Below are 15,921 nucleotides of genomic sequence, written 5' to 3' on the forward strand. Positions count from 1 at the left end.
CTCTTATCAACAGGGTGCCTGAATGAAACGTAATTGTACACCTAACCCTTAACTGTACCCCACAAAACCATAATGAAAAATACTGATTAATTTAAAAAAAAATAAAAGTAAAAGAAAAACCTAAATATGTCCGTTTAAAAGAGGTCGTCGTCTAGGTTACATGTTGAGTTTTTACAATTTAATTCTAGATTGCAATGTGTATTTCCTACCAACTGGATAAATGGCATTTGAATAACAGCTCAGTATAGTCATAGTGCACCACAGCAGGACTTGTCAGAGATTTTCCTCCATAAAATGCCCTTCTACCTTTTCTGCAAAGGATATGCTTCCTACATGTATTATATCTTCAATCAAATGCAAAGTGCTTTCTTTAATCAGGGATCCTGAAACATATAAAAGAACAAATCATCCATAAAATGTTGTACATTTTCCAATCATTTAAAAAGGGGAAGCCGGGCTCAGTGGCTCAGCCTGTAATCCCACGCCTTTGGGAGGCTGAGGTGAGTGGATTGCCTGATCCCGCAGGTTCGAGACCCGCCTGGGCAGGTGAGACCTCATCTCTACAATAAAATCAAAAAATTAACCGGGCGTGGTAGCGAGCGCCTGTATTTCTGGCTACTCGGAAGGCTGAGACGGAAGGATCGCCGGAGCCCAGCAGGTCGAGGCTGCGGTGGCCGGGAGCGGCCACTGCACTCCAGTCTGGGTGACAGAGTCAGATTCCAACTCAAAAAAATAAAAAATTAAAAAATAATAAAAAAATAAAAAGGAGAAGAGGCCAACCCCTTTGAGTCCCTTCCCACTGTGGGAGCTTTTGTGTCCTTTCAATAAATCCTGCTTTCTCACTTTCCAAGAAAAGAAAGGGAGGGGAAGCTGATTGACTTATCTTGTCAATTAAATCACAGCAGGAACATCATATTAGAGAATAAAAGTGTTAAGGACAAACATGTTAGAGTACCAGCAAACAGCTGTCAAGGCCAAGGCATACCATAATCTATATAATTTGACTGAGATTTGTAATCAGGGTTGAAGTCCAATATGTATTTCCCTATTTCAAAAATGTAACTATATATACATTCCATTTTCCAATTGCTCAAATTTATACATGTATCTTGCTTAGTCATGGGGAAAAATCAAATAGTAACAAACCCGTTTTCTGGCTTCAATAAGCAACACAATATTGTGAAATAAGTTGATGAATATTTGCTGGCATTGTTTATTATCCTACTCAAATATTGCATATTTTCTTACAAGAAACAAGTAGTTATTTATTATTATATGATTATTAGTCTTGCCTAAATATGACTGTATCCTTAAACTATCTTTCTCTTAGTAAAGGTTCAATAAACTTATAAAATTTCACAGTTCAACTGTGATTTGAAGTTATGTATGATATTGTGTCTCTATCATATTTCAATTTAGCTTTGTTCTGATCTCTTATAGTTAGTATGTAGAAATAATCAGCAGAATTTCTATGATTTAGGACACATCCACCTACAAATATAAATGAAGATTTGAGACATCTTTTTAGATTTTGGTTTTTCTGAAACACAATTGATATTCTTATTTTGAATATATTTTTCCTCATTTTTATACTTATTCCTGACTTTTTTGTTTTTAATTGGTTTTTGTAATGTAGAGTTTTTATTCTTTTCTCCTTTTCTGTCTATTTTAAATTTATTATCTTAGAGATTACCCAGGGGATTGCAATAAATCTTCAATTTGTAACTATCTATTTTGAGTTAAGACCTTTCTAGTTTCAATATTTTATAAAAACTCTCCTCTTTACAGCTCCGCCCTTACTCCCTTATGTTGTATTGTCACACATTTTGTCTTTAAACATTGTATGTTCATGAACAGACTTATAATAATAATTTTACTTATCTGTTAAGTCATACAGGAAAATGAAATGTTTAAAATTATAATAGTACTGACATTTTTACTTACCTACATAGTTACCTTTATCACTAGTCTTTTTTTTTTGTGATATATAATGAGTAACTCCCTAGTGTCCTTTTATGTCCGCCTAAACAACTCTTGCAGGGGAGCTCTCCTAGTGATGAACTTTTTCAGTTTTTGTTTAAACGGGAATGACAATTTTATCCTCAATTTTAAAAGATAGTTTTGTTAGATATACTATTTTTTTCCTTTAGCATTTATATGTCATTTCACTGCCTTTTGACCTCCATCTTTGCTGATGGAAATCAACTATAAACCTTCTTGAGGAGCTCTTGCACCCAATAAGTAGCTTCTTTTGCTGCATTCAAGATTTTATCTTGGTCTATATCTTTTGAACAGGTTGATTATAATGTGCTCAGTGTGATTATCTTTGTGTTTATCTTCTTGGAGTTTATTGAGCTTATTTGTTGTGTACTTTCCTGTCTTTTGTCAAATATGGGGAGTTTGGGGCCATTATGTCTTTGAATATAAATCTACCCTGTTCTTTACCTCCACTCCTCTAGGATTCCAATTATGCATATGTTTATATGCTTGATAGTGTCCTACAATCTCTTAGGTTTCATTCACTTTACTTCATGCTTTTGTCTTTCTGTTCCTCAGACTAGATCATTTTAATGGACTTATAATCAAATTTTCTGATTTTTTTTTCTTCTGCCTGTTCAAATCTGCTATTGAAAAAAAGGGATCTTATCTCAGTATTTGTACCTTTAGCTCCAAAATTTCTTTTTAGTTCTCTGAAAATTTCTATTTCTTTGATGTTCTCTATTTTTTGAGGTAGTTTTTTTCTGATTTTCTTTAGGTTATTATTCATGGTTTTCTTTAACTCTGTGAGTATATTTATGCTAGTTGCTGTAAAGTCTTTGTCTAGTAAGTCCATTGTCTATACTTTCTCAGGAACAATTTCTGTTAATCTCTCCTATGAATGGGCATATTTTCTAGATTTTTTTCACATGCTTCATAATTTTTGGGTTAAAAACTAAACATTTTGAATATTATAATATGCTAATTCTGGATATCAAATTCTTCTTCCTCTTTAGTATTTTTTTTAATGGTTGCTGTGAGTTGTAGTAGTTTGTTTACTCTGTGACTTTTCAGAACTATTTTTGTTAAATTCGTATTTTTGGTTGTTCATGGTCTCTAATGTCTTGGTTCCCTTAGTTTGTGGTAAACTAGTGTTTTGAAAAAAATTTCCTTGCAAGAAGGGAGACAAAATATAAACAGAAACAAATGAAAAAATAGATAAAGCATAACAAAGAAAACCCTTTCTAGTCTTTGCAGATTGGTTCTATGTTGGGGGCAACCTTAAATGCTTAGTTAGATCATCTACAAATCTGCCTTAGCCTTTACTTTCTGTTTATGCCGAGCCTAAAGATCAGCCAAAGTGAAGGCCTTAAAGGTATAATTTTTATACTTTCATAATTGCAATTTTAAAACATTTTCTTCAGCTTTTTGATGTCTTTTTAATATCTGTCTAGTAGTCCACTTTACATTTTAATCCATTTTAATCCCTGTTTAAAAAATAATCAACTGTTATGTTTAAATTCTCAAGAGATTTTCTCTTGTTCTATGCATGTTTTCTTTTCTATAATACTTTGTTCTTTATGAATGCAGTAATTTATCTTAGTTCTCTTATGACTTATTTAGTTTCTTTGAAGTATTATTCATCTCCTTGCTTTTTTTCCTCTTTTTTCTTTGTCTTGCTTATTTGTTGTCTAATTTTTCTTAAATATATGATTATCTAGGTTTATTTTTGCCAGAATTGTATAGCTTCAAGGGTTATTTTGTATTCAGAAGGAACTTTATAAAACTCTATGTTTTGTTTTTAAAAAATTAATATTCAATTTATTATATTATAATTTTTATTTAACTCAAGCACAGTTTATAAAACAATGTAAGTTTAAAACAATTCTTTGAATATATTTTACTTCTAATGCAGTTAATAGTAAAGTTTAAATTGCATTTATACATGTAATATTTTCAATTACCTTCTAAATTACTTCAATTGTCTGATTCAAGCAAAACCTTTCTGCATATTTAAATGATTCATAAATCTAATAAAGTAAACTTATGAATGTAATTAATCAAAAATTCTCTCAAGAGTCTAATACTGAGTCTAAGCTAAATTAGATAACATCTTTAAATAAAAAATTAAATCAATTACCTAATGGTAATTGGAAGATTGTCACTATAATAGTCAAACTCTCTTAAAATAACAAGTTCCTTAAATGATCTAAAAATGAGTACACATCCAGATATCCCAGGAGGTTTTTCCTTACCTCCTTTCTTCATCTTGGGCAAGAATAAAGCTGAGCAGGTTTCAGGTAGCATAGTAGAACACAAGACTCCTCTGAGACTCCACCATCAAGAGGATCCCGTTGTCATAGTCAATTAGGTATGCTCTGCTCAATTCAAGCTTCCTTTTCATGATTATGCATGGGGCATAGATATAGGGCTTCATTGTCTCTCTTACCATGTTGTTTTGCTTTGCTAGTCCTAGATAAGCATTTCTGTGGGTTAATGACAGGTAAAAGAATCATGTGAACTTTGCTTCTAAGTTCTATAAGAATTATCTACCTGTAAGCTATCCCAATAAATGTTATTGAGATCACTAGTAATAGCATTGTCCACTTTATTTATTAACATCAGTGAGTCTTTACTATAGTTCTTTATACTTAGGAAGACAGTTCCCCTAGTTAATTGAAATTTCTTATTATTTATAATTACTTTGTTTGAGACTTCAAAATTTCTGAAAAGATTGGTCTTGGAGGTTATGAAATTAGTGTCCCTGAATTTATTCAAAATTTTTACAAAATTTTACATTTATTCTTCTATCAACACAAGTCTGAAGTTTTCAATCAGACTAATTACTTTGTTACATTTTTGCAACTTTTGGTTCTTTAAAAATGTAAAATACTTTCCAAATGGTGCAAAAGACATTTGAATGCTATTTAACTCTAAAATATGCAAATTAATTTTCAATTTAACCTGATGGCATCTGATCTTATATACTTTGGTTCATAAAAAAATTTGTAGATATATAAAATGATATCCAATTGAGTTTTGAATATTTCAGGATATCTTTTTCTGTCACAAATTTTGAATTAATCCTCCCAATGTAGTTGGAAACTAAAAAAGATTATTGGAAGCTTTAGATAAATGGTAGAGCTTCTCAATTCTGGAAATTTATTATAGAATAATCAAGTAGTTTTTTTAAAATTAAAACCCTTTTGGATAGTGGGATGTGTATAACTTTTATTTGAGGCCATTACAATTCTCCAGAGAAGAATCATTCTAAAACATAACAGAAATTGGGGAAAAATAAGATACAGTTAGACACCACGTAACGATTTTTTTTTTTATTTTTTTGGTCAGCAATGGACTGCTTATACAATGGTGTTACATTTGATTATAATGGAACTTCTCTATATAGGTGTACCATTTAAAAAATTTTTCACAGTATTTTTACTAAACCATTTTCTGTTTAGATACATTTAGATACACAAATACCACTGTATTACTATTGCCTACAGTGTTCAGTATAGTAACATTCTGTACAGGTTTGTAGTTAAAAAGCAATAGGCCATACCTTACATCCAAAATGTTTAGTAGGCTACACCATCAACGATTATGTAAGCACAAGAACAAAATTACCCAATGACCCATTATTAAAATGTATTCCTGTTGTTAAGCAACACATGACTATATATGCTTGGCCAGTAGTGTGATGAATCAAAGAGGAAAATTAGAGGAAAAGATGAGCTTGTGCTTAATGCTCTTGTTCCCAGTTCACAAACTCACGCTTTTATTACTGTGTCTGATATATATGAATCTAGCAAAGTTTTTCATGAATAATCATCTGTTCTCCTGTGAGGTGAAAGGTATAAATATAGGAATTATGAGTAGGACTTATTCTGTGTAGTGAGATTTTACCTATTTCACGGTTTTCTACCCTGTATATCATTCTGGCCTTCCACACACCTGGCATATTCAGTAGAATTTCTAAGGAAATTTTCAAAGTATGTTTTCGGGTTTTCCCTTAGAACTGTTTTGGCAGTCACTTCCTTTTTGCCTTTCTATGCTCTATTGTGCCAAATACCATTCAACTGCATTCTTTCTCTGGTCTAAAATTTGTTTGATTCCTTGCATTCACTCTTGTCTCCTACTTTTTTCTTTTGTTGTTAACATTTTTCATTTTATGCTCTCATTTGAACAAGGTTTCTGAAACAGGAGGACCTTGTATATGTGCAATATTCCACTTTTAGGAGATAGTTTATTAAAATAAATTTAACTGAGAAAACTGTGATATAAACATACCTATAATTGTGTGTATATATTATGTATATGTAATTTAAAAATAATTGCATTGTGTTTTTTATATTTAATACTTTTTAGAGTATAGCAGTTATACTTTATTATGATTATATTAGAATGTCTATATTATACTGTTTCAATAAAATATTCTAACATAACTGAGCAAATCAAATAAAAACCTTTGTTCTTTTCAAATAAGAGTATTATAAAACGAAGTTTCAGATAATCTAATGGGCAAAGTATAGATTAAAATGTAATCCAATGTTCATATAAAAAGGCTCCTATTTGATAATATTCCTGGAGATTAGATTATCAGAAAGATATTCCAAAATGTGAAAAAAACAATGAAATTGTATTTTGAACACATGAACAGAAACATCCATCAACCTCTTTTTTAAAAAGAATGTATGACATATTTTTAAAAGTTATGTCATGCCTGAGTTATGCTGTAGCTATCATAAATTGAATCTTATTACAATGCTAAACTATTTAAGTTGGGACTCATATAAAATAAAACAGAGTTCTTATTTTCTCTCATATTGAACATTTTCTATTTTTAATCTATCAACCAATAATTATACTCATTTATCATTCTATTTTATAATTCAGAGAATTCGCATCCTATTCACACAAAATAATTTTTAAAAACTCTATTTCTTACACTGTTTGGAAGATACAGCACTTGACTGTGAGCTTTTGCACAATGTCTTCAAAATGGTAGACAGTCTATGCATTTGTGTGCTTTATTTAAGTAATTCTGTATGTGTTTAAACTAGATTATGAGCCTCCTGAGAGCACAGACTATGATACATCATACAATATTGTTTTTCTAACACTTCATATATAATGTGACATCATCTGTGCCTAATAACTTTTGTAGAAATAATTAAAAGATATTCTTGTTATAGGAAGAATTATGCCTATCACAAAATTTTAAGGAAGTCTTGCTTCACAAGGAGAAGTTTGTAGTTTGAAGAACTGTGGGAAATAGTATCAGATTATTCAGTATATGGGGTAGTCTTGAAAGGGTTTGAGAAAAGAGCATGTTCAAATTGTGAAAATATCAGAAGATAAAATTAGTAGTAGAAGCATGTTTGTGAATATTTTTAGAACTGACTCATTTCAAAACATTGTGACTTTGACAATATGAAAAGTATACAAAATTTAAAAGAATAGGCTTATTGTAAAACATCCTTGTGTATTAATAGTAATTAACCATCTTCAGCTTTCATATCACAAGCAGAAATTCATGATAATTTTCTGTTTGCTAAGGCATGCAAAAACTATTATTTGTTCATTAGCACATTAGTTTAGTATTGTTTCTTTAATGGCCAAATTCAAGATATAAATAATTAGAAGCTTTCTTTCAAAGTATACAATACGTATTTGCTCATAGATTGATTATTTCTAAATTTTATATTCTAAAGAGAAGTAAATGTTTTGAGATCACAGACTATTCAAGTTTTTCTGCCAGGAGAAAATAGATTTACCATCAATGCTTGGTTTGCATCACACACTCCAAAAAACACTAAAAATATATTTATTTCATATCTGAGATGTCTGGCACAAATCTTTCTGAAAGGCAGAAAGCATGTAAAATCTAAAAACCCCTGGAAAAGTGCTAAATGCTGTAATCCAACCTGTCATCACTGTATTGCTGTTTAAAGATATTGCCTGAAAAGAACATTTAGAAAGCTCTTGGGTTGGTAAATCAAAATGCTTCACTTTTCTCCGTGGGCAATCAAAGTGATGCAATTTCAGTCCTAAGTATAGTGTTGTATGTATGGGGGTGGACATGTGAGAACTGAATTTCTCTGATTTTTATTTGTCTTCACTTCTTCCCTTAGAAAAATCACTTTTCTATATGGTAAATATGACAAAAAGGATATATAAATGATCTCATCCAGCTCATTTAATCATAAAAATCAGTTATTTTCACACAGAATCACTATACCATTTGCAAGGACCAGTTAAAAAGAAAAATGTGAGATCCTTTACTAAAAGTTATTAAGAATTTCAAGATAGTATAAATCAAAGCTCAGGGCTCTTCTAAAAGCTTGAGGTTTTGTGTGAGTGACCTCACAGCTTACATGCCTTGTTTGCATATAGACAGAATTTTCCTAATTATATAGTTCTATATTTCAACTTTACAAATGAAGAAACATAGGACTAGAGAAGTTAAACGGTTTATCTGTAATCACAGAAGATATAAAAATATGGACTATTTTAAGTTCCTGCTTTCAAAATAAATTTGGTGTTGCTATTTTAAAAATAGCATGTGAAGAAATCTTAGTAACTAAATAAATTTTGTAAATAAAGATAATAGAAAAAACTATTCCAAGTATTTTAAAAGATTCTTGATAAGAAATGAGAAATATCCTAGCTATTACTTTTTCTCCTGTTGGATGGCGATGATGTTGCACAACATCAGGAATGTACTTAATGCCAGTGAATTATACACTTACAAATGGTTAAAATGATACATTTTATGTTATGTGTATTTTATCACAGTAATAAAATCCTTCTGAGATATCTCTATTTACGTAAATAGATAAATGTCAACTTTAAAAACCATGTAGCACTCTTCTTAGTCTTATATTCTCTACCATTTTTCCATATCTATTTTGATGGTTATAACAAGAACATCATAGTTCCCGGGAATTCTTTCCTAAACTTTCCTATCTCCGACTCTTTTTTGATTCTTGATTTGTTTTCAGACCGGAATATTTCTTTTTCCTACACATATTCTTCATCTCTGATATAGGCGCTCAACTCCTCTTTTCACAAATATGCATACACTCTCATTTCCGACTTTGGAAATCCAATTTATCCTTCCAAGTCCAAGTAAAAGGCCATTTCTAAGAAATATTCCTTATGCTCGACGATAATTGCCAAATATTTCATTTCTTGTGATCATAATTTTACTGTTTTTCTCTTATTGGGGGTATCACATTCTGCAATGAATTACAATTAATTGTGTACATACTCTCTCATTGTCTCAAGTGGTTTGATGTCAAAAACTAAGAAAAATTTACAATAATATTTGTTTTTGACCCAACATAATACATTTTTTTTCTGAAAAATTATGGCCTTCCTTTGCCTTATAATCTTTGAAATAATAAACTTTTAAGAGTTGTACCTTGTAAGAACCTGCAATTTATTGATTTATTTAATATTAGAAAACAGAAAAAAATTGCATTTACTTTTCAAAGTTACAGAATAAGAGAAAACAAAGTATCAGTTTTTCCTTGATGCACATGAGTATGCGAAATAAATTGCATAGTTTTCTGTGGGTGATAGATTCTTTTTATAAGAATTCTTGTTCAAAAGATAGTGACAGACTTAATTTTTTTCTTTTTTTTGAAAGCAGGATTTATTGAGAGGACAGAAAAGCCCCCACTGTTAGGGGACCCGATGGAGTTGCCGTTAATTTTCTATTTTAATCTGTTCCTCAATTTAGAATTAGAACTAATCATTTTAAAAATAAATGTTGGTACAAATTTCACAGAGGCAGTGTTCTAATACATTTTTCAGCAAACAGATGTCACTGTATGTTTACAATTCCATTTCACAAATATTGCATTCTTGTAACATGCCAGCCTGAACTGTTTTCTTCATTATTTCAGAAAATTGGCCATGTTTCATAAAATCTTAAGTAAAAAGTTTATAACTCCTCTTGAGCTAATTCCTTAATAATAAAATGTCCCCTTGATTACATTCCAACTGAGATCTATTTTACTGAAGTAATAAATATTAAGCATGAAAGACAAATTAAAATAGCACTCCCATAATATAATACTGACTGATAAAAGCAAGAAAACTTAAAATCAAGGCCATTTTGTCCAACATAGACAATATTTTTAAGGACTATAAGTACTCTGTTTTAAATGGTCTACCTTATTTTTAATTTTAACAAAGGATGACTAGGAATGAATGGACTTTCATAACCTTCTTCAGGAGTGGTAACCTAACAGTATAATTCTAAGCTAATGTAGTGTGGACAGTATGCATCTTATTTTAATGTACATTTACTTTTTATAAATATTTCCAGAAATATTTTTCTGAAAAGAAAACTTACTTGCTTTTGGCTTACCAAAGGATGGCAAAGATTTCAATCTAATATTAAACTAATTTATTCTTTATTCATTAATTTTTAAATAAGAAGATTTATTTTATAGTTTTAATTCAAGATTCCAGATAATAAAATAATTTAGTCCTAAAAATTATTTGTGTACATCTGTATATAGTTTTATATTTAAATAGCTTTATTTTGAACTTATTCTAAGTATACAAGGAGGGACCCAAAAAACCTGGAATTTATTTATTTAAAAAATTGTGCATTTATTCTATATGACTAACCTTCAGTCACCTTCAAAATACTCTATTTGATGCAATACATCTAATAGAGATGCTTTTTCAACTGTTCAAAACAGTTTTTGAACTCGTCAATATGGCTGCCTTTTATTGCTTCTGTCGTTTTTTTCTTTCACTTCTTCCATATCCACAAAATATTTCCCTTTAAGAACTTTCTTCATCCAGAGGAAACAAACAAACAAGTTGCTTGGGTGAATAGGGAGGAAGGTGTATGGGGGTTATGCCGTTTCTGGTCAAAAACTGCTGAACAATCCGTGTGATGTGGGCAGGTCCATTGTTATATTTGGGATGTTTCTCCAGAAGGCAGCCTCTCAGTACAATGCTAACTGGTACACTGATGCTGCTAAGTGTTTCTAGAACACTTACCTAGCAGGGGAAGCCTTTGCCACAAGTTTCTCGCCCTCCAAAATACAATATCATTTTCTTTGGTCTCCTTTATAACTGCATTCCTTTGTTATAAGAATAAACTTGTATGCAAAAGCATAAATGGAGAAAAAAATTTAAAAGTCTCACATAGAGAAAAAAATCAGTCTTCATTTGAAAATGTCTATATCCTTTAAATGTGTGAGTAATATTGAAATTTCTGAGGACCAAGGGAAGTAGGTAAAAAACCTTCTACAATGGGTGGAAATCTATCTATATGCTGTTATAATTTTGAAGTTTGAGTTATAAATGGATAATAATTTTATTATTATAATTTATAGCTAATATATATTCATTGTGATAAGTTGCATAAGATACTGGTGGAATCAAAATAACTTTTAATCAAGAATTGTGTGACTATTTTTCCTTTGGTAAAACATAGTGATTTGACATATTGTGTAACAAGATAAACTCTACATGGATTGAAAATGTATTAAAATAAAAACCATGCATTAGTGAAGGAAAATATGGACAAACTACTTTATAAACTAAAAGTGGATAATATCGTTCTAACTAATGTAAAAATTCAGATGACATTAAGAGAAAAAAATTGAATTGAAAGGCTGAAATCCAAAATGTCTACATTGAAAATAATAATAATAAATCAACATATCAATAAATACCAGACTAATTTGAAAACAATATTTGTAATTTATATCACAGACAGAAAACTAATTGTCCCAATATAAAATAATAGAAATTCAGAACAAAAATAATAGCCCAAGACAAAAATAAATAAGAATTTATAAAAATACATTGAAATAAAACACATAGCTTTAAAAACATAAAGTTTATATGTTCCAATATGAGAAATACAAATTAAAAACACTAATATAAAACTCCTCAATTATTCAATTGTCAAAAATCAAACAAAAAAATAATAAACTGTCTTAAATAAAATAATTCTCCAAAATAAATGAAACTAACAAGGCATCAAATTAAAAACTAAACCAGAGAAAGAATACTTTACAAAATAGATAGTACTTTAATTTTATATATCTTAGGTAAGTTATGTTCCAAGAATAAAAATCCTTAAAAGTATTTTAGCTATTCAGTATTTTAACTCACTGATATGTTGAAATCATGATACTTTGTGTATTTATTGTAAAAGAAAGTAAATTTTGTGAATCAATATTTTCAGCAAAAGTATAACAAAATCATATTTGTTATACTGCATATTCAGCTACAAGTTAACTGAAAATATTAAAAATTATGATTTCTAAATATAACTATTTTTCAAATAGGAAAAGAGGAAGCTAAATTATTCCTCTTTGCTGATAATATTATCTTATGCCTTGAAAACTGAAGAGAAACCATCAAAAATCTCCTTGCACTGATAAGGGACTTTGGCAAAATCTCAGGGTACAAAATAAACATGTAAAAGATAGACCCATTTGTATACAACAACAACTGACTGAGAACCAAATAAAACACACAATCTCATTCACAATAGTCACACACACACATGAAAAACCTCTAAATCTTACTAACCAGAGGAGTGAAAGGCCGTTATAATGAAAGCTACGAAACACTGCTCAACGAAATCAAAGGAGACACAAATGGAAAAATATTCCATGCACATGGGTTGGAAGAGTTAACATTGTTGAGCTGTCAATTCTACTTAAAGCAATCTACAAATTCAATGCAATACCCATTAAATTACCAAATCATTCTTCTCAGAGCTAGAAATGACAATACAGAAATTCATATGGAAACATAAATGACCACAAATAGCCAAAACAATTCTTAGCAAAAAAGCAAAATAGAAAGTATCACACTTCCGGATGTTAAACTTTAGTATAAGGCAATAATAATCAAAACTGCCTAGTATTGGTACAAGAACAGGCATATAGGCCAATGGAACAGGATAGAGATTTCAGAAGCAAAACCTCAATTTCTCAACCAACTCATCTTTGCCAAAGCCTCCAACAACAATCACCGGAGAAGAGCATCTACTCAGTAAATTGTCCTGGGAAAACCAGCTAACCACATGTAGAAGACTTAACAGAACCCCTACCTATCACGGTACACAAAAATCAACTCTAAATGGATCAAAAACCTAAATGCAAAACCTCAAACTATAAAAATCTTAGAAAACACAGGAAAACCCTTATGGAAATTGGAATAGGCAACAAATATCTGATCAAAATCCCAAATGCCCGTGCCATAAGAAATAAGATAGACAAGTAGGATCTCATCAAACTGAAAAACTTCTCCAAAGCAAAAGAAATCATCAAGAGAGCAAGGAGAGAGCCCACAGAATGGGAAAAAATATTTGCCAGCTGTATATCTGACAAAAGCCTAACATCCAGTATCTAAAAGGAACTTGAATGTGCCAAAAGGAAAAGAAAAAACAAACAGCCCTTATTAAAAAGTGGGCAAAATATATGAACAGACACTTCTCAAAAAACGATAAACAAGCAGCCAACAAATATATGAAAAAATGCTCAGCCTCACTAATCATCAAAGAAATGCAAATTAAAACCACCCTGAGATGTAACCTAACTCCAGTTAGGATGGACATAATCAATAACTCAAAAATCAAAACAACAAAAAACAGATGCTGGTGAGGATGCAGAGAAAAGGCAACACTTCTACACTATTGGTGGGATTGTAAACTAATACAGTCTCTCTGGAAAACAGTTGGCAATTCCTAACGGATCTTAAATTTGACCTTGCATAAACCAGTAATCCCCCTTCTGAGAATATTCCCAGAGGAACTCATGTCACACTATAAAAAAGATACTTGCACATACGTGTTTATTGCAGCTTTATTCACAATAGCAAAAACATGGAACCAACTGAATATACATATTTTCTTGCTCTGAACAGTGTAATGACCCAGAAACTACATTTCCTACATTTATTGTCTCAAAATCACAAGTTATACCTCAAAACCATTTAAGCTAAAAATAACTAGGTTGTTAAGAAAAACAATAAAAACCTAGACTATCTTATTGTGACAGAAAACAAGGAATCTTGTAGAGATTACCGAAGCTATGACAAATAACCCAGAATCCAACTTAAGAAAATATCCACTGAAGAAAACGATGCAAATTTGAGCATCAAACAAGTGATAATTATAGTTCATCGAAATGCATTAGATTTATGAAAATGTATGTTTAAAATAATATTTCAAGAAAATATAGCCAGAAAAGTATCTTCCTCACTATCTAAGATAGTTTATAAACAAAATCTTACTTTCAGAAATTATAATTAAAGAGAAATCAATATAGTTTCTTCTTAGTAGAAATTTGCTTTGTTTTTTTAAATTTGTTTTCAAAGATGTGGGTTACAATTCAGGGTTAGGTATACAAATCTCCATTGTATAGGTACAGTTTGGGCCTCACTTTTTTCCCCACATCACCTGGTTTGAGATCAGGTACCCTTAATTATGAAGTGTGCCCCTCGTTCCCGGCTCCCTCTCCTGGCAGTTTTCCACTACTGCTAATCCCTTTTTACAGTATTATGATAATTGTTCAAGGTCCCCTTATGAGTGAGAACATGTGGTACCCAGTTCTTTGTTTCTGTGACAGATCACTGAGTATTATAGACTAAGCCCATCCAAGCTGGTAATCAAACTATTCATGATGTTAAAAAAGAATTAAATAAATAGCTAGTTAATAAATGTACAAGAAACAATAATATTTGAAAATTATTAACATGTAATCTTAATAAATTTATTCGTGCTAGATTTATTAATTAAAATTAAAATTATTGGAGAATAGTTGATGTAGGAGCAAACATTTGTATGAACAATGCAAGGAAAAATTATGCTAACTTAATATGGAGTCATTGTTCATTTCTTAATAGCATTGTTGGTGGGAAAACCAGATAGGATGAGTTTTTCTCATGTAAGCTATAAAATATAAACTATACAACACCATTAATTATTTAATAATGTTGCCAAATAATTTTAATTTGAATTTTTCTGAGGCATAGATATAACTTTCTGTTTCTAAGAAGTAATAGAGATTTAGTAAATTAGCTAAATGATCACAGAGAAAAGTATCAAGAATCATAGAAAAACAGACAAAAAAACCTGGAATGTTCTGGAAGATTGGTCCACAGTAAAACAGGGTCATTATTAAAGGACTTTTACAATTAACAGACCCTTAAAGGATATATGAAGAAGACACAATGCATGCTGTTGTATTGGACAAACTTACTGTAAAGAACATTCGGGGAATAATTATGTAACTGAACTAACTTCTAGGTGATATTAGATAATTATCATTAAATAGGTGTGATTATATTATTTTGTATAAAAAGAACATGGTTTTATATTTCAGAAAATCAATACTAAATTACCCAGGGATGAAATGGTATTTGCAATCACTTTAAAATACTTAAAAGATTTTTTAAAAAATCAAAACGAATGGAGCTAGAATAGGAGCTTTCAAATTATGAATTTGACACTCTGTAGCTGTGTGACTTCATATATGCTCCTGAACCACTCTTATGTTCATTCTCACATTTGAAAGGTGTAGAAATAATACTTCCTAGCTTTTTTTTTCATACTGAGTTTATAAATGCAAAGCTACTGAAAAACTGCCTGATTCATAGTGAAGTAACATATAAGTATCAGCTATTATAATGTGCTCTAGTGCTTGTCTTTATAAGAAAAGGGTTATTTTGTTTTGTTTTTCTCTTATTGAAGTTCAATATGTGACTATTTCCTAAAAATAGGTTGAACAGATTCTTTTTTCTTTTTTTTGAGTTGGAGTCTCACTCTGTCGCCCAGACTGGAGTGTAGTGGCCTCTCCCGGCCACCGCAGCCTCGACCTGGTGGGCTCCGGCGATCCTTCCGCCTCAGCCTTCCAAGTAGCCAGAATTACAGGCATGCACTACCTCACC

Source organism: Carlito syrichta, unplaced genomic scaffold (assembly GCF_000164805.1).
Source record: "Carlito syrichta isolate Samal-C Ts95f unplaced genomic scaffold, Tarsius_syrichta-2.0.1 Scaffold304324, whole genome shotgun sequence".
NCBI classification, from domain to species: Eukaryota; Metazoa; Chordata; class Mammalia; order Primates; family Tarsiidae; genus Carlito; species Carlito syrichta.